Here is a 24,201-nt window from a genome sequence, read left to right on the forward strand (position 1 = left end):
CTTTTGCTTTGTTCCATTCCTTCTTTCCTCACTTTTTCTTTCTTTCTTCTTTCCTCTTTCCTCCCTCTATCCTTCATTACTTCTTTTCTTTGTCTCTTTTATATTTCTTCTTTTTCCTCTTTCTAAGGAAGTCACAAGATCATAGACTAAGAACTAGAAAAAACTTCAGAGACCAATTCACTTTTTTTACAGAGGAGGAAACTGAGATAGTGAGAAGTCAGATACCATGCTCAAAGTCACACATGTTGGTCCTCTTAACTCCAAACCCAGCATCCATTCACACTACCTATGACTGTAGCATCCCATTTCCCAGAGCAGAACATTGAGTGAAATGGAATTGTAATATCCTAAAAGACAATTCCCACCCTGCAGTTTTGTGACCCTGGTTTCCTGCACTTGTCCCCACACTTTGGCTCCATTCACCAGTGCTTGACCTGTACACACTCCTCATTCCCTCCCACATACCAGAGCTAAGCACTCTTGGTTCCCTGCCCATCTGAGCAAGGAATCTGCCTTGCTCTACCAGTACCAGTCTTCTTCCTTCATTCCTACTGGCCCCATCTGTTCCAATCTCCATCTCAGATGGAGCCATAATCAGGGTGGAGTGACTTGAGCTTTTCCCAGGGCTTCAGATTGGTATGAGGTGTGCTTCTTCCCTATGAAGGTTCCCCAATCCAAAGTCTTAAAGCTTCTTGGTTCTCTACCAACTCTGAGTTACCTCGTCCAGTCTCAGTTGTCCTTCACTAAGAGTCCATCAGCATTATTGACACTCATCTCCTGGGCCTACCTAAAGTCAGCTTCTTCAGGGAAGGGGCTGTTTTAATCTTTTGTTTTTATATTCTCAGCTCTTAGCACAATTTCTAATACAGAATAATTGCTTAATGAATTTTATTTGACTGCCTACTGTTGCTTCCTTCTCTCCCTCTGTTCATTGAAAGACATCTTTTTCCCCTCTCTGCTTCCCTTATAAATATGCTTGCACTCAACCAAGCCCAAGACAAGAACTAATAAATATTTGCTTGGAACTTTTCTGGAAGTATATGAAGGAACAAGGGTGGGTGGGAATTGCCTTTCCCTCCTCTCAGCTTACTTAAAACCAGTGGGCTACATTGCCTTCTGACTCAATTGTTTTGCAACTTACTATCTTGGATTCCCACCCCATCTCTTTTCCAACTGTCACCCACAATTCCACATTGCATCCCAACATCTTGCTCATATCAACTGAAATTCCTAGCTAATAGCTCTACCTTCAGATCAATGAAATTCAATACATAATGTTTATCCTTCATTTTTGAAGACCATGACAACATGGTTTGGGGGGGGGGGGTCGCTGTGCTAGTATGGGCTGCCCAGTGGCCAGATATGAACCAGGACAACCGGAGATGGACCTTGGATGTGAGGCAATCGGGGTTAAGTGACTTGTCCAAGGTCACACAGGTAGTAAGTTTCTGAGCCTGGATTCGAACTCCTATTTTCCTGACTTCAAGGTCAGTGCTCTATCCACTGCACCATCTAGTTGCCCCTATTTATTAAGTATCAACTATGTGCTAAGCTCTGGGGATGCAGACAAAAATTAAATAGTACATGTCCTCAAGAATTAATATTTTACTGGGAGAAAACAAAAATTACTCTTTGGCCTTAGCTTTTCACTGGCTCCATTTGGTCACTACCCTGATTCCTGGCATGGAAGGCTTGAATCCTCTTGTCATTCTCCTCCCACACATGGGAGAGAAAAATGAGACCCTAACCATAGAGTCAGTGACTGTTCTTAGAAATTACAGGCAAGTCTGTTGATCCCTTATATATAATGACAGATGACTTTCCCAGGTCTTTGAAAGATAGCATGGCATATAGCCTTGGAATCAAGGTCTGAGTTAAAAATCTCACTTCCCCCTGACATGATCCTGGGTAAGTCACTCCAGTGTCCTTATCAGTATAATGAGGGATTTAGACTTAATGACTTCCAACATCCCTTCCTATGTTAAATGACTGATTTTACATTTTCTTTTTAATACTTTATTTTCCAACTATATATAATGGTAGTTTTCCACAATCATTTTTTGGCAAGGTTTTGAGTTTTACATTTTTCTCCCTCCTTCCTTTTGTCTCCTCTCCCTCTGAGAGAGAAAGCCATCTGATGGAGGCTATACACGTATAACCAGGCTGAACAGAGATTCGGATTAATCATGTTGTGAAAGAAGAATCATTTTACAATTTCAAAACTCACACAACATGTATCCACTTGAAGAGTTAACAGTCGGACTCATGAGCCCCAGCCCCCTCCCCAGCATGGGGCAGGTTCCCGAAATCCCATGACCAAAGCATCTTGCAAAATAGGAGAGAAACCACGTGCCTTGAGGGGGAGGGGAAGGGGCTGTTTGGAGATCTCAATGAGTCATGGAAGGACAGCTGGACTCTGAGACTGTTAGCACCTCTGTCCATTGAAAGACATCTCCCCCCCCACCCGCTTCCCTTATAAATATGCTCGCAGACAGCCAAGCCCAAGACAAGAACTAATAAATATTTGATTGGAACTTTTCTGGCAGCGTATGAAGGAACAAAGTCTCTGGAGTCCTTCCTCCCTGTCACTGCTTTTCATTTTGCATTCGATGCTCTAAATCCCCATCCCTGAAGATGGATGGCATGGGATAAGACATCTGGGAGTGTGGGTTTATTTGTAGTCTCTGAGGGGAAGGGTTTCACCAGAAGCCATAGTCAAATAATTGTTAGGCCCCAGGGATGGCTTCCCTCCTCTTCCCTCCCCCCCATCCCCATTCACTGGAGGTCAAGGTTTGACTGCTGGAGGGATTGATGGGGCCTATTGAAGACAAATGTCTAGTCGAGCTGTGGGCTGGGGGGAGGAGGGGAGCAGAATAGCTCCTTGGCAGACAAGGACCCTTTATTAAGAAGCCAAGCATCTTGTTGCCCTCCTTTTCAGAACTAGAGTTCTGAGGTTGTCATTCCAAACAATGAATTTTTAAAAGTATTTTCTGGAGCTATTCTGTGGTGACTTGTCAGCTCCCAAATAGCACAGAAACATCAATAGAAAAATGCAAATTTATAGAAATATACACAGATAAATGGGCATAGATATATGGAAATGCCATGCAAAAAAAAAGCCCTTGAACTTGGATCTCCAGGCTCAAGTTTAAATCCTGGTTCTTGTCACTTATTCCCTGTGTGAGTTTGAGAAAGTTCCTTTGCCTCCCTGGGTCCTCAGTTTCTTAATCTGAAAAATGAGAGAATTGAGGACCTTGGACTTCCCTTCCAGACTATGATCCTAGAATCCTATGAGCCCTGCTTGATGAAATGATGGACTCACAGTCAGGAAAACCTGGGGTTGGTTGAATTTGTTACCTACTTAACTACAAGCTGTACACAACAGATCAACACATATGAAGTTCCAAATTACAATTCTATTTTTTCTCTTCTTTGTATTTGGAAGTGTTCGTGCTTGTTGGAATTTGTCAAGTTTGGAATAAAAAGAAAAAAATTAAAATCTTGGGGAAAAAAACAAAGTATGTTGTCTCTGATGCCTGCTAGTTATATGAACACAAAAATATTACTTTAACTTTCATTCATCAGTTTCCTCAAAGTAGGCAGTGTGCAATGACCACTGAGTGTGTATTCAGAGAATCTATGTCTGAATCCTGGAGACCTAGGTTAGGAGGTGGCTTAGCCTTTCTGGAACTTAGATTCTTTATCTGTGAAAATGAGGGGGACCATATGATCTCTAAGGGTCTTTTGTCCTCTAAATCTAGGTTCCTAAGATAATAAATGTGAAATGTAAAATACTTTGCAAACCTTTTAGTGCTAAATAAATATGAATTATTATTATACCATATTGCCTCTCATATCTAGAGCATATCACATACTATCCACATACCTAAAAGCAGTGAACACAAATGCATACACACTCACACACATGCACATGTATACACTACCCATAAATGTATGCACACACTACATACCTACATATGTGTGCAAATTTACACAATATACCTATAGAACACATACACATCTATATCTAAATATATGCATATTCCACAAAACTATATATATATGCATATGATATAACACATGTAGGCAATCATAAACACATACATATATCCATTGTTTTCAATTCAGATATAGGATGGAGTAGGTTAAAAATACCAGCCTAGGAAACTCTGCTGGGAGGTCTGGTTTTTACTCTCTCTGCTCTTTCACCTCCTGTAACACATTCAGTAAAAAACTTCAACTCTGGATAGACAAAGGCAAGTTGCTGAATGACAGACAGGATTAGGGGGTGTTCCTTTTGTTTCCTTGCCCTCCCTTTCTCTTGGCTTCATGGGAAAGTTGCACTTAATGAGAGATCCCAACCCATCCCTCAAAGACAATAGTCCCTGTTGTCTTGGCATTAGAGGTTCCTACTGAGCCACAGCTGCCAGATTTCAGTCTGCCTTTCCATCTTTTTCCTCACCAGTGTGTATTTTGGATTGTACAGTGGAGCTTTCATGCTCAAAACCATTTTTCTTCATTAAAACAAAACAAAGCAAAACAAAACAAGTACCCTAGATGCTTCCAAGAACATCAACACCCAAATAAACCTTGGACACACATGTTAGCATCCAAGGTCCATCCAGTCATTCCAGCCCCCCATGCCCCATTCAGTCTTTGTATATAGGTGATATCTCATGGAAATTTTCCAGTTTGAGTCCAATATTCTTTCCTAAAGTTCTAATTTTGAACTGTTGATTATTTTAATGAGTTTCAGACCAACGTTCTTTTTTGGTCTCTCTAAAATTCCAAGTCCTTTTTCTGATTTGAGTTTCCAATGTCTTGATTTAGGATCATGAGATCTCAGAGTCTTAGATCTATAGCTGAATTGTCTCAGAAATCATCTAATCCAACCCCCTCATTTTGAAAATGAAGAATCTGGGGTTAAGGAAGACAAAAACATATAGCCAAGTCAAATAGGGGTATGATAGTCATAATTCCAACCCAAACTTTTTAAACCCCAATTTAACACATTTTCCACTATGCTACCCCTTTTGTTGAATTAAATGTGAAATAATTTTAATGAGAAAAGCATTAGAAGTGAATATGATTGTACAGGGAGGAGTCATTTGAGAATAAACTTTTCTAATATCTTAGCAAAATTTATTTGCCTGAAAATCTTACTTGAGAATAATTGATCTGGGGCAGCTAGGTGGCGCAGTGGATAGAGCACTGGCCTTGGAGTCAGGAGTACCTGAGTTCAAATCCAGCCTCAGACACTTAATTACCTAACTGTGTGGCCTTGGGCAAGTCACTTAACCCCATTGCCTTGCGGAAAAAAAAAACCTTAAAAAAAAAAGAATAACTGATCTGTTCACTAACATAGGTCCCTGAAGACCTCTGCTTGGAATCCCTATTATCCAAGTTTACATTAGTATATGTCCTTGAAAGTAATGACATTTCTTGAATATTTTCTGCAATCCAGGATGCTTACTAATTCAGACTAGACTTCTACAGTACTGAAAAATCATGCTAAACTGAGTCAGAAGATCTAGATGTGAGGCCAAGCTCTGGTTCTTACTGATTGTGTACTCTAGACAAACCCCTGAAGCACTCTGACCCTAAGTCTCTTCATCTGTAAAATAGAGATCATAGTATTGGTATTACCCATCTCATAGTTCTGTTATGAAGGAAGCACTTGTTCTCAGCTCTTCCACTAACTTTCTATATGATTTAGGCCAATTACTTCCTCACTCACTATACCAATTTCTTGAGAAAATGATGAAGATGAGGGATAGTTAGGTGGCACAGTGGATAGAGCACTGGCCCCGGAGTCAGGAGGACCTGAATTCAAATCCGATCTCAGACATTTAATAATTGCCTAGCTGTGTGACCTTGGGCAAGTCACTTAAGCCCATTGCCTTAAATTAAAAAAAAAAAGAAAATGATGAAGATGGATTTAGATGATGTATAATGTTCTTCCTGGTTCTGAGATGAGAAAATGCATCCTGATAGAGCAAATACAGCACTGCACTTGGGTTCCAGAAGATCTGGGGTTTCACTCCCAGACGAGATGCTTCTTCCTTGAGGGATCCTGGACCTCAGTTCCTACTTCTGTAAAATGAAGGACTTAGATTAGGTGACACCTCAGGTCCCTTTCAGCTGTAAATCTTTGATCCTTAAAGAGGGTTTTAGACACTTACAAGGAATTCAATCTCAAAGGCAGAGGTTCTTAACCTTTTCTGTGTTATGAACCCCTTTGAATGTCCGGAGGGTTCTCCTCTCAGAACAATCTTTTTAAATGCATAAAAATACATAGAGTTACAAGGAAACCAACTTTATTGGAAAATTCTTATAAAACTTTTTTTTAAGTTTGTGGATCCCAGATTAAGAACTCTTGCTACTAGAGAAACAAAAACCAGCACAGTGGGAAAGACCATTGGATTTGGAGTCAGGAAACTGGATTTTGAAACCTACCTTTGTCATGTGATCACAAACAACTTGTTAATTCACTCTGGGACTAAGTTCTATAAAATAGCTTCTGGGGTCCCTTGTAACTCAAATTCTATAATCATGTAAACCAATTAATCTTTCCAGCCTTAGTTTCTTTATCTATAAAATGAAAGGACTTGCCTAACTGGTCTCTGAGATCTCTTCTAAATCTAAATCTATGAGTCTATAAGTCAATGCATTTCTTCTGGCCTCAGTTTCTCCATCTGTAAAATGGAGCTGGGCCAGATAGCCTCTGGGATCTCTTTCAGATCTAAACCCTCTTCTTGGATGAATACTTTAAGAATTCCCCTTGCTGTCTGGGCCATGTTCCCTTTTCATGTCTAGAAGTTCTCCAACTTGCCTGGAGATTGTACGAAGTCACTGCTGCAGCCAGCTGTTGTTTTTGAAACAAACTTGGTCTGAATGAGGGCCTGCCTTCATCTCCCAAGAACCAGTCCTCCTGACACAGGAGATATCATTCAGGCTGAGGATTAAGCTGAAGTTGACTTTATCCAGGATGCTAGGAATGGCTCCTTGTCCACAACAGAACTCTCTTTGTCATCCTCTGCCTGGGTTGCTTCCAGCATCTCTGGTCTTTCCTCAATACAGACCTCTTTTCTTGTGCCTCTCATAGCTTGACCGTTGGTGGGATCAGTGAGGAGTGGCTGCAGGGCTCCCAGCAACCCATGAAGAGAACATAGGGGAGAGGGGTGCAAGGACAAGGTCAACCAGGCAGGACCCTAAATCTTTTCTGGGTGGCTCAGAGCATGCATATCTCAAAGTTGGCACAGTAAGTATTTCCAAAGGCTCAACAAAAATAGGCAAAGAGCTAGGTGGTATCATAGGAAAGAGCTATTCTGGGAATCAAAGGAGCTGGGTCTTTGCCATTGAGATCTGGGATGAGTAATAACTTGATTGCTACATTCTCTGGTCTACAGTTTAAAATCAGGTAGGACAGGTTGGAACAGAAGGTTTCTAAGGTCTCTGTAAGTTCTGATATTCCGTGTTCTAAGGGCCCTCCCAGCTCAGACATTAGGTTCTAAGGGCCCTCCCAACCTGACACTCTTTGATTCAGTTTCTAAGTATCTAAGAATGTCACTCTGGTAGTTCTGAGAAGCAGACCAGTGCCTCCCAGAATGATTTCTTTCTTCAGCCTCTTCTCTAAGGTAATGCCTGAGGCAGTTGTGTCTATTCCCATCTTAGTCCACCTTCCCAATGACTGGCAAACAAGAATTTCGACAGGATCCGGATACTCCAGACAGATTCATCATTCTTCTTCCAGCTGCTTCATATGGCTCAACTTTTTCTCCAAATGCTGTCTGTAACCCATTCCCCATGCTTAATATTATTAACTGCACTCAAGAAGATATGACTATTAGATGAGTGTGCCTTCCCTCTCGCTCTTTACTTACCTCACCTGTAAAATGAAGAGTTTGAAGCTGGATGGACTCATATAGGGTGGGAATTTCAGGGAAATCGAATCATTGAAAATCCAATTTAACAAGAACCAGCAACGTGGAAGCCAGAAAAGCCTTTTGTTTTTAAAAAAGGAATGTGTCACTGAGGCCCTTTATACTGTTGTTTCTAAAGAGTTTTCCTGAAGATCATAAATCCCTGATGGAAACTCTGGGAGTGAGGGCAAGGAAATGATTCAAGGATTAGGAGTCAGAAAATAATAGCTGACATTTATAAAATGTAATATAAAATGTGACACACAGTAACCCATTTGAGCATCAAAATGACCCAGTGAGGTAGGTATTCTGGGAACTGTTATTTTGCATTTCATATACAGGAAAACTGAGGATCAGATATGTGAAAATTACTCATTGATGGTCACATCCCTAAAAGGTGCCAGAAGTAAGATTTGATTCCAAGTGCCTTCTGTCTTAAAAAGTCCAACACTCTTTGTACTCTCAATAAACTATGTCTCAGATGTGAATATTTGATTTTAAGAAAAATATAAACTGTAGACAGGAAAATTTTTTAATCCATTTCATATAAGCAAGGTAGGCAGAGTTGGACACAGAGACTAGAACACCTGGGAGAAATCTTCAAGGTCAGTTAATCTAAACTCCTTATTTTATAGATGAGAAAACTCAGGTCCAAACTGGGGAAGGGATTTGTCCCAGATAGGCATTCAAATTCAGATCTGTGTATAGAGATACAATGGTATTCATTATCCCAAGTTGCCCTGCTTTAGTGAAGGTAGTATCTCACACATAGACGCTTAATACTTGTTTATTGACAATTGGTTTCTGGCCATTGTTCTCATCAAGATACTTGCCTTTCATTTTCCTGATATTCCCTCAATCTCTTTAGGCCAGGAGTTCTTAACCTGGGGTCCATGGATAGATTTCTAACTTGTTTAAATAAAAACAACTTTAATAACTCTATTTCATTTTAACTGGTTTCCTTTGTAATACAATGCACTTTAATTTTTTGTGTATTAAATATGATTCTGAAGCCCATAAAACATTATTCTAAAGGCCATAGTCTTTACTTGGCTTCCAGAGGCATCCATGATAGATCATAGGTTTAGAACCCCTTTTTTAGCATCTGGGCAGCTGGCCCTGACCTCATTTTGGATCATCACATGAGGGTGAGTGTCTGAATTCCAATCCCATTGCTGTTAGACCCCCTACTTCATAATGGAACAGCAGCAGGACATGTTTTTATGTCTGTGCAATGTGGATGTTATTCTGAAACTATTTTGAATATTTAAACATCTTGTGGTTAAACTTACAAAAAAAGGGGGGGGGGAATCTCTAAGCTCTGTGCCAACCTAAATGTGTCATTTTTCCATGTAATAAGGCATCCTGGAAGTTAAGGAAGCAGACCTGTTGGTTCATCAGCAGATCAAGGCAGTGATTTTTAGGTTACTGAAATGCTACATCTGCTGTCCTCTTCAGTCTTTCCAACTACAACAAATCAGACTGTGACGATGATGGATCAAACAGCCCAGAAACCATTTAAGAATTTTCGTGAAATAAAATAGATTTGGGTTTGTTTCCTTTAAAAGGCTTTTGATTATCTCTGGCTTATTCTGGTTGTTTATCTGGATTCAGGATGACAAACAAAAACAATATTCATTGACTTCCTCATTCCCTCCAGGATTAAATGTTGGAGAAAGGTCAAGAGCATGGAATCAAAGGACGCCTCCTCACATGAGGCCTTTCCTAGATGCCAGTTCCTTCCCATCCTCACCAAATCCCAAATTATATTGCATTTATATTGTATCTGTATATATATATTTTGTATAGTTTTAAATCTATTATCTTTCCCCTCGGTTACAAACTTCTTGAGGGGAAAGATTTTCACTCTTGTCCTTATATAGCCAACATTCATCAATAGCTTGTTGAATGATTTGATTGTCAATGATCTAATTCCCAAGTTATTCTTTAAAACTGAATTCTGAGGCATAATATTTGTCCTTCATTTTCGACATCAGGGAGTTGATGCCATGAAAAGCATGTGAATTGAATTTGAGTGAGGGGGTTGTGCTAAGTCCCCAGCTTTACTTTCTCCTCCAGAGTCAACTGGGTCCAGTGGCCCGATATGAATCAGGATGACTGGGGATGACCCTGGATGTGAGGTAGTCAGGGTTAAGTTAATTGCCCAAGGTCACACAGCCAGTAAGTGGCAAGTGTCTGAGACTGGATTTGAACTCCTGTCCTTCTGACTCCAAGCTAGTGCTCTATCCATTGCACCATCTAGCTGCTTTCCCAGGTATGCATGTTTGGTGGTGAAATAGCTATCAATATTCCTCAGAGAGAGGTGAGTCAGTGAGTAGGAGTCTTGGTTGCTCCTTTTTTTCATTTTGGATGGGACAGAGTGAGTTTCACAGAATCAACAGGTGTGTGAATGGCTTGTGGTCTGGATCAAAGAGCTCAAGATATTATCTTTTCTCCCCTTTCAAACTTCTCTATAACTATTGAGGCTACCAACATCCTTCCAGTCCTCTAGGTACTCTTCTGGACAATCTATGTGTCATCCTTAATTCCTTACTCACTCTCAGCTCACATAGACAGTCTCTTGCTAAGACTAATCACTTCTATCCTTATGTATTTGAGATTTTCCCCTTGTCTCTATTCACAGAGCTTCATCACTCCTTGTCCAGACTATTACTATAGCTTCCTATAAGCTCCCTGCCTTAAGTCTCTCCCTCTCTCAAATACATCTTCTGCACAGCTGTCAAAGTCCAGGTTTGGTTATGTCATTTCTTTATTCAATAAACCCCATTGGCTTCCTGCCACCTCCAAGATCAAATATTATTTTATCTTTATTCCATCATTTTTTAATTTTATTTTTTGTGAAAGTTTTATAATTTTTTTTTAGGTTTTTGCAAGGCAAATGGGGTTAAGTGGCTTGCCCAAGGCCACACAGCTAGGTAATTATTAAGTGTCTGAGACTGGATTTGAACCCAGGTACTCCTGACTCCAGGGCTGGTGCTTTATCCACTGTGCCACCTAGCTGCCCCTATAATTTATTAATATAATTTATAATTAATTATATAATTAGTACAATTATATGATAAGTACATATATATAATTTAAAATAAACATATCTATTAGAATCCATAATCAAATTTTATTTTTTACTAATAGAGGTGCTTCAAAAAGAATAAATTTAGAGACCACCAATTAGCCTTTGCTTCAAGATTTCCAATAATGAGGAGCCCAAAGTAGAGTTCTACAGGAGAATTCACATAATGTTTTTAGGTTTTTAGGTTTTGTTGGTTTTTTTGCAAGGCAATGGGATTAAGTGGTTTGCCCAAGGTCACACAACTAGGTAATGATTAAGTGACTGAGGCCGAATTTGAACCCAGGTCCTCCTGACTCCAGGGCCAGTGCTCTATCCACTGCACCACCTAGTCGCCCCAATTCACATAATGTTAAAGATGTTTTTGGAAGTTGGAAGATATGTGACTTGATGCTAAATGACAAATCTTCTGCACCATTAACTCTACCTCATAGGCTGGACCAGCCACACCACAGAGGTCTGTCATTGCTCTCTGATGGGTTGGTACAGAGTCCCCTAGAGTCTTGGTTCAAGGAACACCCTTCTTTGATGATGGCTGCCAATTTGACCACTGTCTCCAGACCTGGAGTTGTGGATGCTAATGGCTTCACCTTTAAAGTCTTTCCACAGATTTTAGGTAAATGACCACATGAATCCAAAGTACTCCTATGGCTAATACAGACAACTTTCAAATTGCAGCATGGAGACAATGGACATTAGGGATTATGGAAAATTTAGCCCTGGACTGGCTAACCATTTGGTGAATCTCTGGGAATATAAACTAGTTTTGATTTTTGGCCCCAGTAAACTTTCTGTTCCTTCAAATCACACAATATGTTGCATTCACAGATTCATAGCATTTCAAAGTTGGAAGGGACCTCAGAGGACATGAAGTCCAACCCAAGGGCAGTGGTTGCCCACCTGTGGGCTCCTGAGAAGGTATTGCAAGGAGTGTACCGATGTATATAATGCCAAGAAGTTCCTTTTTGATCTTTATTTAGTAAATAACCCTTATATAGACTGAATACACAATATGCCTTACACATGAAGCAAACCTTATTTTTCAAATGTGTTTTTACTGCTGTAATAAGTAAAAGACAAATACATTTTGATCATTGCTGAATTTATAGCTTTGTCAGGATAATAATAAAAACTACAAAAAGACATTTATGGGACTTTCTAAAAATGACAAAACTCTTTATTATATATTCTTTCAGTTGAGCCTTCCAATAGCCCTAAGAAGTAGATGGTACAGATAGCATCCCCATTTTTCAGATGAGTTAACTGACAGGTTGAGTGATTTGCCCAGGTTCACACAATGAGAGAGTGGCTGAAATCAAATTCAGTCTCATTTCTTCAGGTTCCAAGTTCTATACTCTTTCTACTTTTAAACTGTGTTGTCAATATATAATTTCATTATAAATATAATAGTAATTGTTATCAAAATTAGTAATTATTGATACCAAGCATATAGTTTTTAAGATTTATAAATGCTCTACATGCCTTATCTCATTTAAGTCTCCTAATAGCCAGATGAAGAAACTAAGACTTACAAAGATTAAGTGATTCACTTAAAGTCCTTATAACAAGACAGTAGCAAGGCCAGATTTTAACTCAGCTCCTTCTGACTCCAATCCCTAAATTTTATCCACTGAATCATGTTCTCATGATGTATTTTCTTAGCTAATAAATAGTGATAATGATTTGATATTGATGGATACTATTGCTGTTCATCCTTCACACTTGAAAAGAATCTTGAGGTCAAAATGGTGGTTGTTGTCCTTCACGCTCAAAGAGGGCCAAAATGACATCAGAATGCTGAGGTCAGGGGACAGTATGTCCAACTGTGGCTGATCAGACCAATGTGAGCTTGGAAGGCTCTACCACAGTTTAAGCATAAATAGTTCATATAAAAATTTTGAAATGGAGATGGCTCTAAATGGGTGTATTTCACATTTCTTTTGAATATTGTAATTCTCTACTAAGAGAGCAGAACACCTTCTTTGATATGGGCACATCAAGAGAAGTTCAACTTAAGAGAGGAACTCGATGTCCACTATCTTAACTCACCAAATGATTTTCAGAATTTTCCTAAGACAATTAAGATGGAAGAGATTCATTTGCCTGGCATGTTGCTGGTAGACTGTATAGGTTTACTAATAAAACAGCTATTACCATGTAGAGATATATATGAAATTTGTTGATGTGTAAACAGGGATTGTCATATTCAAAAAGGTTGAGAATCTCTCTTATCATTTGGATTGTTTTCCGTTCTCAATATCTCCTTTGATACTGTTCCTTAAGGAGTATGAATAGGTGAGAAATGACTAGATTGCTTTCCCAGAATTAGTTTAACAAACAATGTTGAAAAAGCAGAATCCTGGTCAGGTCACAGCTCTAGTATTGTGTTTAATTCTGGGGATCACATTTTGGAAATGACACTGATAGAAGCTAAAGAGTGCTGGCTTTGAAATCACAGGATCTAGATTTAAATCCTTATTCTGCTTACTATGATGTGACCTTGGGCAAGTAAATCTATCTTACTGGACCTCAACTTCCCCATCTGTAAAAGCCTAGGACATTGATGCCTTTATCTAGGATCTGTAATGCTGTCACCTCAAATCCATCAAGGGACAAACCAGTCAATCATATGCTTTGTCTCTTCCTATGTCCCCACCAAAAGTTTTTCATACTGAATTTGATATTCTAGAGTTAATGATAAGCCAATGTTTACCTCACCCCCATTCCAAGTACTTCCAAATACCCCATGGTTGGGACTAGATGAACTATAAGATCCCTTTAAACTCTAGACAGATGAGTCTAAAATCCTCCAGAGAAAGACAAATAGGATGGGGAAGGCTGTCTAGTTCAAACAACTGAAGGATGTTAAAATGTTCAGTCTGTAAAAGAGAAGGTTCAAGGGAAAACTGGTAGCTGCCTTCAGTTCCTTAGAGAGCTATCACATGGAAAGAGGGCATCAGCCTGTTCTATATGGTCTGGAAAGGCAGAACAAGGATCGATTGATGACAAAATTGGACTTGATAGAAAGAAAAACTGTCTTGCAATTAATGCTGTCTCTGAGTAGAACCCAGAGAAACATAGATTTGAAACAAGATAGGACATTGGAAGTTATCTAAATCAACCCGTCCTTTTTTGCAGATGAGGCAATTGAAGTTAAGAAACTTGCCCAAAGTTCACAGCAGCTCTGTTTCTAGTGGAAAAAAGCTGGAAATTGAGGGGATGCCCATCAATTGGGAAATGGATGAACAAATTGTGGAATACATATGTGATGGAACAGTTTAAGAAATCGTGAGGGATGGGATTTCAGAAAAGCCTGGAAAGATTTGAAAGAGCTGTTGCTGAGTGAGATGAGCAGAACCAGAAGAACATTATATCCCTTAACAAAAACATGGGGTGTTGATCAACTCTGATGGACTTGCTTACTCCATCAGTGCAATAATCAGGGACAATTTTAGGGGATCTGTGATGGAGAATACCATCTGTATCCAGAGAAAGAACTGTGGAGTTTAAATGAAGACCAAAGATTATTATCTTTGATTTCTAAAAGTTGCCATATGTATTATGTAATTTTGCTATCTCTAATGTTTTCTTTCTTCCTTTTGAATCTGTTTCTTCCATCAGCACATTCAATTTGGATCTATTCATATCATGGAAGCAAATGTAAGGAATATATCAGAGTGCCTTATGCTAGAGGGAGGAAGGAGGGAAGGGAGGGAAGGAGAAAGAAAAATTCAAAACCTTGCAAAAAAAAAGTGATTGGTAGAAACTACCATTGTATGTAATTAGAAAAACAGATAAAATATTTATATATTTTTTTAAAAAATTTAAAAAAAGAAGGAACTTGCTCAAGGTCATATAATAAGTAACAAAGTCCTCTGGCTTTCATTTCTCCCTCAATGGAGGTCTCAAACAGAGGTTAGATGACTACTTGTTGGATTTTTCATAAAGGGGACTATTTTTCAAGTAGATGCATAGATTCAAGTATTTGACTTTTGGATCCTTCCAACTTGGAATACCTTTGATTCTGTATAAAAGGAGAACCCTGGAAATTCACTTTCTTTCCCAACTTTTTGGTAATAGGAAGTAATATGCCCCAAACGTTGTGTCAAGATCAATCAACCCTCCATTTGTCCAGTCAGGTCAGAAGACCTGATGGAATGTGTACACTATTTCCATTTTAACGCCCTTGGAAAATTCAAATGTCACCATTTCAGAGCTAAGGACACAGATAAGGCAACGTTGATTTCTGGACATGACACTGGTTTTTCTAGTATCTACATGTTCGAATTTGATGAAGCCTCTTGTAAGGGTCCAGGGCTGGAAGCGGCCATGCAGAAAGCCCTGAGGGAGTGTTGTTCTGAGAACAATTCCATTGACTTTGAACATTTTGTTTAAATGTAGGAGTAACCTCTTCAACTTTATTTCATATCTATTGTCTTTTTTTTTGAATCTCACAAAGACCACGTGAGGTAGGTACTCGAAAAACTATTATTACTATTATCAATATTATTATTATTATTATTACTACTACTAATACTCTCATCGGCATCATCGTCTGAGTTGTACTGTAGTAGATAGAACATTAAGTTTGCAGTTGGACAGTTCTTGTTGCTGAATCACGTCTGACACTTTGTGACTCTGTGGACCATATCTCATCCATATAGTTTTCTGGGCAAAGATTGTACAGTGATTTGTCAGTTCCCTTTCCAGTGGATTAAGGCAAACACAGGTTAAAGTGGCTTGCCCAGAGTCATACAACTAGTAACTATCTGGGGTCAAATTTGAACTCTAGACCCAGCACTCTTTCCACTGAACCATCTGTCTCTGCAGTTGTGGAAACCCAAGTTCAAATCTCTTCTAGCTATGATACCTTGGGCTAGTCATTATATTTCTTCCACTTTCAATTTCATTTTCTATAAAATTAGAGAATGGCATAGCCTTTCTCCCAGGGTGGTTGTATGGCACAAATAAAATAACATATGGAGAAAATTTTGTAGGTGATAAAGTACTATACAAACATTAACTATTATTATTACTTTGTTGTTGTTATTCAGTCATGTCCAACTCTTCATGATCCTTTGTGGGGTTTTCTTGGCAAAAATATTGGGGTGGTTTGCCATACCTTCTCCAGTGGATTAGGAAAACGGAGGTTAAGTGACTTACGCAGGGTCATACAACTAGTAAGTATCTAAGGCTGGATTTGAACTCAGGTTTTCTGATCCACCTAGCTTCCTCAATGATGATGATGATGATGATGATGATGATTATAATTTCTAGTTTCCTTCAAAATTTAACTCAAGTACTATCTTCTATAAGAAATTCCTAATGTTCTAATGTCCTAGTTACCAGTTAGCCCTAATTTTCAAATTGTTTTGCACTTATTTTGCTTATAGCTCTATATGTACATGTCATTTCTCCCAACAAAATGCAAGATTATTGGGGGCAAGAACTGTGAGACCCCAGGCAGGCCACATTTTGTTTTTTTGGTTTTTAGCAAGGCAATGGGGTTAAGTAGCTTGCCCAAGGCCACACAGTTAGGTAATTTTAAGTGTCTGAGGTCGGATTTGAACTCAGGTCCTCCTGATTCCAGGGCCAGTGGTGCTCTATCTACTGCACCTAGCTGCCCCTAGGTCACTTATAAAATGGAGATAAAAACAAATACCTCAGAGAGTAAATGAGAGGATTAAAGGAGAAAATATACATATAAAGGAGATAATAGACATAAAGCAGCTTGTAAGTTAAAGCATTGTGTGCTAGCTACTATTTTTATTATCACAATTATTATTATCATGAATTTGTCATTGTATCCTCTGCACATGTATAGTGCCTACAATGAGCATTTCATAAATACTGATTGTTCTCATTTTACAGATGAGAAAAATGAAACTAACTTGTCTTACTTGTCTATGGCTAAGAAGTGTTTCTCGTGGGAATTGTCAGTGGGAGTACAGTGGCAAAGAGCACTGGATTTGGGGTCAGGGGATCTGTATTTGAATCCCACCTCTTTGTGACATTGGATAGATCCCTTAATCTCTCCATGCTTCAGGGTTCCCATCTATAAAACGAAAGGGATAAATGACCTTGAAGGCCCTTCCCAACTCTAGGAATATGATTCTATGATATTCCTAAACTATCTGTTATCTGTCATGGGGAATAAAGAGAAATGTGTCAGATGGTGTCAAAGAATAAGAATCTGGATTTATATTAAATTATTCATTGAACAGCTCAGCTCTGCTACCTATTAGCTGAGTGATCTTAGAATTTAAGAATCTCAGAGAGGGAAGGGAGCTCCAATGTATTCTTGCACCACGCTTCCATGATCAAGAATCCCCTTTAAAATATTTTATGTAGTGGCAAAGAATTGGAAATTGAGGGGATACCCATCAGTTGGGGAATATCTGAACAAATTACGGTAGATAAATGTTATGGAGTACTATTGTCCTATTGTCTTATTAAAAAACCATGGGTGATAAGACTTTAGAGAAGCATAGAAAGAATTACATGAACTGATGCTGAGTAAAGGGAGCACAGCTAAGAGAACATTGTACACATTAACAACAACATTGTGAGCTGATAACTATGGTGGATGTAGTGCCTCTCAGCAGTTCAGAGATCAAGGACAGCTCTGAGAGGTATTATGGATAATGCCATTCACATTCAGGGGGGAAAAATATCAAAGAATTTGAATGCATACTATGTTCATTTTTAAAAACCTTCTCTTATCTCCTGGTTTTCTTTCTTTTCCCTTAATACTAATTCCTCTTACACAAAATGATTAATATGTAAATATGTGAAACACAAAGTTGTACATGTTTAACTTTACCAGACTTTACCAAGGGGAAGGGGGGAGGGAAGGGGGGGTAGTAGGAAAATGTGTAACTTATAATTTTGCAAATGGATAAATGTTGAACAACTGAAAAAAAAAGCAAAAAAGAATCCCTTTTAAAATATTTCTGACAAGTGGATAGTCATTTCTCCAAGGGAGAACAAAATACCTACCAAGCAGCTAAATCCATTTAGGGACACATGACATGCCCAATGGTATCAACAAACAGAGTCAAACTTAGGACATATGAAGAGCCCCTCCATAAGGGAGCCATGTGTACAATGAGCAGGATTAATGTGTTAGGTTAAGAATCCATTTCACTAGGAGCAGCTAGGTGGTGCAGTGGATAGAGCACTGACCCTGAAGTCAGGAGGACCTGAGATCAGGTTTGACCTCAGACACATAATACTTACCTAGCTAGCTGTATGACCTTAGGCAAGTCACTTAACTCCATTGCCTTGCAAAAAGCAAAAAAAATCCATTCCACTATAACATTCTCTCAGGTCTCATGCTTTTTAAGCATAGAATGTCAGAGCTGGAGGGGCCAGCCCTTAGACATCAACTAATGTAATAATTGCCTTGACACTGCGCAGTTGAGAATAGATTTCAGATCTTTGGCCTTTCAGATCAATGTCCTCCTCATGGAACTACACTACTTCTAAGTCAAGGAAGTGAGTCATGACAGTGGCAGAATTTCAATGAAACACTTTCTAGAGATTTGGGGAGCTTCTGAATTAGAAATTATATTCCCACCAGGAAAGAAACATGTAAGATCACTCGATACTTGGGTGAATTTTTTTTACTGTTACTTTGCTTAAGTATACACACTATAACAAGGAAAAAATATGTTGCTCTGTTAACAGGATGTGACTTGGGAATTACTGGAATTCACTTGAAACTCTCTTATATTCTAGAGAATGTTTTGAAAAAATGTGTAAGGTGAGGCCTGGAAAATACCTCACTAAGGAGGCTTAGGATTTGTCCTGACTTGATAAGATCAAATAGCTAGTAACTTAGATTACCAATATGGCATCTTTCCCCCAGTCTTTGATTTAAATCACAGAATTTTCAGTTGGAAGGGACATGCTTACCTAGGCTCTGCTGGAGATCTCCCGAGGAGGGGAAATCCTCTACCTTTCCATTCCATTCCACTTTGAGGCCACTTTGGGGCCAATGTTTTACTCATATCAAGTCCAAATATGCTTCTCTAAAACTTTCACCTTTTACACCTAACTCTGTCCACTGGAGCCTAACAGAAAAAGCCTATTCCCTCTTCCCCATGGTAGCCCTTTATACACTTGAAGAGAAAAGTCAAGTCCTCCTTATGCCTTCTCTGTTCCAGGCTAACATCCCCAGTCTCTTCAACTGATCTTTCAATTGTATGAAGTTGAGTTCTTTCACCATTCCTGGCTACCTTTCTCGAATTTATCAATGTCTTTTCTAAAATGTCACACCAAAAACTGAACACAACAATCCAATATGATCTAATGAAGGAAGAAGACAAGGGAACCATGCATTCCCTTATTCTGGACATTGTATGCTCTCATTTAATGCAACGGTAGTTTTCTTAACTGCTATATGATACCATTGGCTCATATTTTACAGAAGGAGAAATTGAGGCCCAAGTGATTTCTTGCTTTCACCTAAGTCATAAGTGGCAGTCATTTGAATCCTTGTCTCCTGTTCCATATTCAGGACTCTTTCCGTTGCAGCACACCCTCTGCATGTGGATCATATCAACTCTGAGAAAACTGAATAGGAACCAAAATTCCTAGTGTTTAACTGATCCTTTCACAGGTACTTTGGCAGAGCAAGTGCCTCTCTTACAAGAAGGCAGAGCAAAACCCTTTTGATCTGATTTTACTTTCCAACAAGCTAGCCTACAGACAGCCTGGCTGTAAATCCAGGACGAAGATGGTTTGGAATGTTCAGAATGTTAGTATGTGATCTTGGACTGAGCTCGGCCAGTAGCCAAACCTGTGCTTCAAGCTAGGTTGGATGTTGTTAGTATTGCTGTCATAATTTATTACTATTATTGTTAACATTAATAATAGTTAACATTTGATCCTTACAAAAATTCTGCAAGGCAGGTGCCGTTATTATAATTGGGAAAATTAACACAATCAGGGGCTTCGTAGATTTAGACTTGAAAAAGATCTTAGAAATTACCATCCAGGCACAGCTAGGTGGCATAGTTGGGGGGGTAGTAATTAAGAGGTGCAGTGGACAGAATACTGGCCCTGGAGACAGGACACGACCTAAATTCAAATCCAGTCTTGGACAAATCACTTAACCCCATTGCCTTCTAAAATTTTTTTTTAAGTCCAATTGATAAGGAATTGATGAGAAAATTGAGACCCAGTGTAAGACAGACTGACTAAGGTGATCTACCAAAGTGACACCCAAGGTCTATGTGTCCATGAGGGAATTTGCACTCAGGTCAACCCAACTCTCCATCCAACACTCTAGCCATTATGCCACATGCCTATCAAGGGACTTGCCTATTATTACACATATTAGTAAGTGAATAAGGCTGGATTTAAACTCAGGTCTCCAGACCCTTTCCATTGCAACACCTAGCCACCTTGCAGTTGGAAGATGTCTCTGCCATTGATTGTTTGCATGACCTTCTAGGTAGCGAATACTATTCTCTGGACCTCAGTCACCCCCTTTGCAAAATGAGGGAAGAGAGTTGTACTAGAAGGCTCATTTTAGGAACGCTATGAGGGAAACTTGAAGGAACCGAGGATATTTAGACTGGAGAAGAGAAGACTCAGTAGTGATAAGGTGACTTTCTTCAAAGGTTGACACTTGGAAGTGGTACACTTCCCTTGTTTGGAATTTAGCTTAGCCACCTATCAAATGGGAGCATTAATTTCTGACCTGGATACTTCATAGGAGTATGCTGAGGGACTTATAAAGAACTGAGTTCAATTCCTGCCTCAGACATTTACTAATTGTGTGATACTGAGCAAGCCACTTAACTGCTGCCTGCCTCAGTTTCCTCATCTGTAAAAGAGGGATAATCACAGCACAAAGATGTTGTGAGGATCAAATAAATTAACATTTATGCTTTGTAAACCTCAAAGAGTTTTATACTATCAGCTATTATTATAGTAAGTAAAGTCCTGTCCTTCTGAAACTCGATCCAAGCAAAAATCTTGATTCTGACATATTTTTGTTAAAGACAGAGTACAGTTAATATAGGGAAAGCACTTTGCAATCTTTAAGTCACTATATAAATGTCTATTGCTGTCATCATCATTATTATTATTACCATCTTCCTTCAAAATCCACATCATAGCTTCTCCTTCAAGGACCCTTCCCTGACCATTCTAGCTCTGTCTGGTCCTCTAAATCTCCATAACTTTGGTATAGTCTATGCCAAACAATTTAGCATAGATAATATAACAACACACCTATCGACTGTGTTATATAGTTCAAATCCAGCCTCAGATACTTATTAACTGTGTGACCCTGGGAAAATCACTTAACCATGTTTGCCTCAGTTTCCTCATCTGTCAAATAAGTAGGAGAAGGAAATGGTGAACCACTCCAGAACTTTTGCCAAGAAAATCCCAAATAAAGTCATAAAGACTGAAAATTGGCTAAACAACAACTTTAGGATTTCAGAAATATGTAGCAGCATGCAATCCTGTAAGTTGGGGGACATCTATAAATGTCTTGTCTACTTCAAACTGGACTAAGATAGTGTGGGAGAGTGGAAAGGACACTAGAATTGGAGTGTGATTTTCCACATCTGTAAAATGAGACAGTTGCATTGGAAGGTCTCTGAAGTCCCTTCCACCTTCTGATCTGAGATCCTACAAACTCTTGTAACTTGGAATTCTGGAGACGTCCTGAGGCTATTGGTTGGGGGACCAGTCATGGCTCACTTGGAGAACCCTGATGAAGCAGGCTATCAAGTATGTTAAGACAGACAGGGGCCTCAAGGAGTCTGGGCAACAGCTGCTGGGTTCACTGGGCATCTTCTCTCCCCTTCCCTGGGCGCTCCCTCCCCCACAACGAGTTATAACCTGACATGCCAGCATGCAGGAGATGGAGCGAGCAAATATAAGAAATATTCTGAGATAAATCAGTGGAATGTGGCGTCAAGTCAAATCTTCTCCTGGTAAGAAGATAGCAAAGGATGATTCCAAGGGAGGCTGGGTTTCCACAATAAGGGGAGCTCTCATTCCAGCTGGATCCAATCCAATCGAAGGAGCAATTGATAACTACCTAGTGTGTGAAAGTTCTTGAGGATGAAAATGAATCCGAGGCAGAAGGATGTTAAATGACTTGCCCTAGGGCAAGTCAATAGTGTCTGAGGCTGGATTTGAACCTTGGGCTTCCTGATTCTGGTTCTAATGCTCTGTCCACCATATCACATTCAGTTGTAGTTGTTTTTCAGTCTACCTGACTCTTCATGATCCCTACATGTACAAACACATATAATACACAGACACATACATATAATGCCTGGAGACACACAAGCGCACATATACACATGGATCTATAGTGCATGCATTTCACATGTGTGTAATGTACAATACAATAGACAAACATTCTGTCATATCATGTGCATGTATACATATGTGCAATGCAACACAGAAATACCTTGTATACATGCTGCAACATAATGCTCCTATATCACATGGATAATGCACATACAACATGCATCGCACCCACCTATATGGCACATGTCACAACACACAACATACAGATGCATGTGTAACATTCATAACACCCATAGCAACATACAACACACCTTGCAACACAACATACATACATGCAAACAGCACAGGCACATACTATGCACATGCAACATACAGAACATATGTACTCATGTACACATGCTTCCTGCCTAGCATCATACAGTGAAAAAAGGGCACTTTAAAGTCTCTGAAGTGAAATGACTTGGGTCAATCCTGTCTCTTTGTGATGTAGGCACATTGTCCCTTTTTGTGCCTCAGTTTCCTCATCTGTCAAATGAAATAGTTGGACTAGATGATATTGGAGGAGCCATCTAGCTCCACCCAACCCCTCTTCCTCCAGTTCTCTTATACAGGAATCTGGATTCCATCCATGGAGTTTGCTTTAAGCACAGGGTCATGACCTTGGCAGTCTTGGGGAAGCCGATAGCCCCCTTCACAGACTGGGATTTTTAAAAATTCATAATTGAAGGAAATGTTAAATTTTAGGTAGTGGTTAGTCAAAATAAAGATGTCTTTTTTTCCCATCCAACTTTATGGACTATCCAAAATCTATTCATGGACTCCAGTTTAAGAACCCAGGTCTTATAGAGGATCTTTTGCAGAGCTTTAACCTCAAGGTGAAGACTACTGAGTCAAGCACTTAGGTTCAAATCCTGTCTCATATATACATATATTAATATTATACCTATATATCTTCACACAAATACAGGCATGCCCACACATACACATGGACACCTATATACATCCACACAGACCCAGACATTTGTTGTATGGTCCAGGCCTTTCTGATTCTCAACTGTGGATGTGTCAATCATAATTTCTCTCTCAAAGACTTGTGGTAAAGTTCTAGTCAAAAAATGTTTGTGAAAACAGGCTAATGTGGAAATATGTTTACCATGAGCATACATATTACTAACTATTTGGGGACGCAGGAGGAGGAAGGAAGGAGAAAAGTTTGGAGCTCAAAATCTTATCAAAATGAATGTTTAAAACCATCTTTATGTGTAATTGGAAAAAATAAAATACTAATTAAAAAAAGAAAAAGAAAAGAAATTGTGCAGAGGGGTTAGTTTAGTATTGTTTTCTCCTCAAGGAAAATCAGGACTATTTCCCCACCTTAACAGCAGAATTCTGGGTCCTTGGGAGGCATTGAAACAGAAACTACTGATGAGATCTTATGTTCCTAATATCCCTCCTGCTCTAGGGAAAGACAAGACAGCTATGTGATGTAGCAGGCAGCTAGGCAGTGCAGTGGATAGAGCATCAAGTTTGTAATCAGGAAGATTCATCTTCCTAAGTTTAAATCTGGCCTCAGACACTAGCTGTGTGACCTTGGGCAAGTCACTTAATCCCATTTGCCTCAGTTGCTTCACCTATAAAATGAGCTGGAGTCAGAAAAACTCAGGCTCAAATCCAGCCTCAGACACTTATTGTCTCTCTGACTCTGGGGCAAGTCACGTAACTGCCTACTGCCTCACTTTCCTCATCTGTAAAATGGGGGTTATAAAAGCACCTGCCTCCTAGGGTTATTGAGAAAATCGATCGAATAATATTTGTGACATAATACAACTTTAAAGCACACCATGCATGTGAGCTAATGATATCATTATGTGACAAAGGAAGAAGGAGCCAACCCAGAATAAATGGGAT

The 24,201-nt window shown here is 39.3% G+C and overlaps 1 protein-coding gene across 3 annotated transcripts in view; it reads right to left on the bottom strand.

Annotated features, from left to right (window-relative positions):
- The window catches only part of PDPN (podoplanin), a 43,192-nt gene that overhangs the window by 14,176 nt on the left and 4,815 nt on the right, over positions 1-24,201 (bottom strand). The gene's annotated exons all lie outside the window — the stretch shown is intronic.

This window comes from Macrotis lagotis, chromosome 1 (genome assembly GCF_037893015.1).
Source record: "Macrotis lagotis isolate mMagLag1 chromosome 1, bilby.v1.9.chrom.fasta, whole genome shotgun sequence".
Taxonomy (NCBI): domain Eukaryota; kingdom Metazoa; phylum Chordata; class Mammalia; order Peramelemorphia; family Peramelidae; genus Macrotis; species Macrotis lagotis.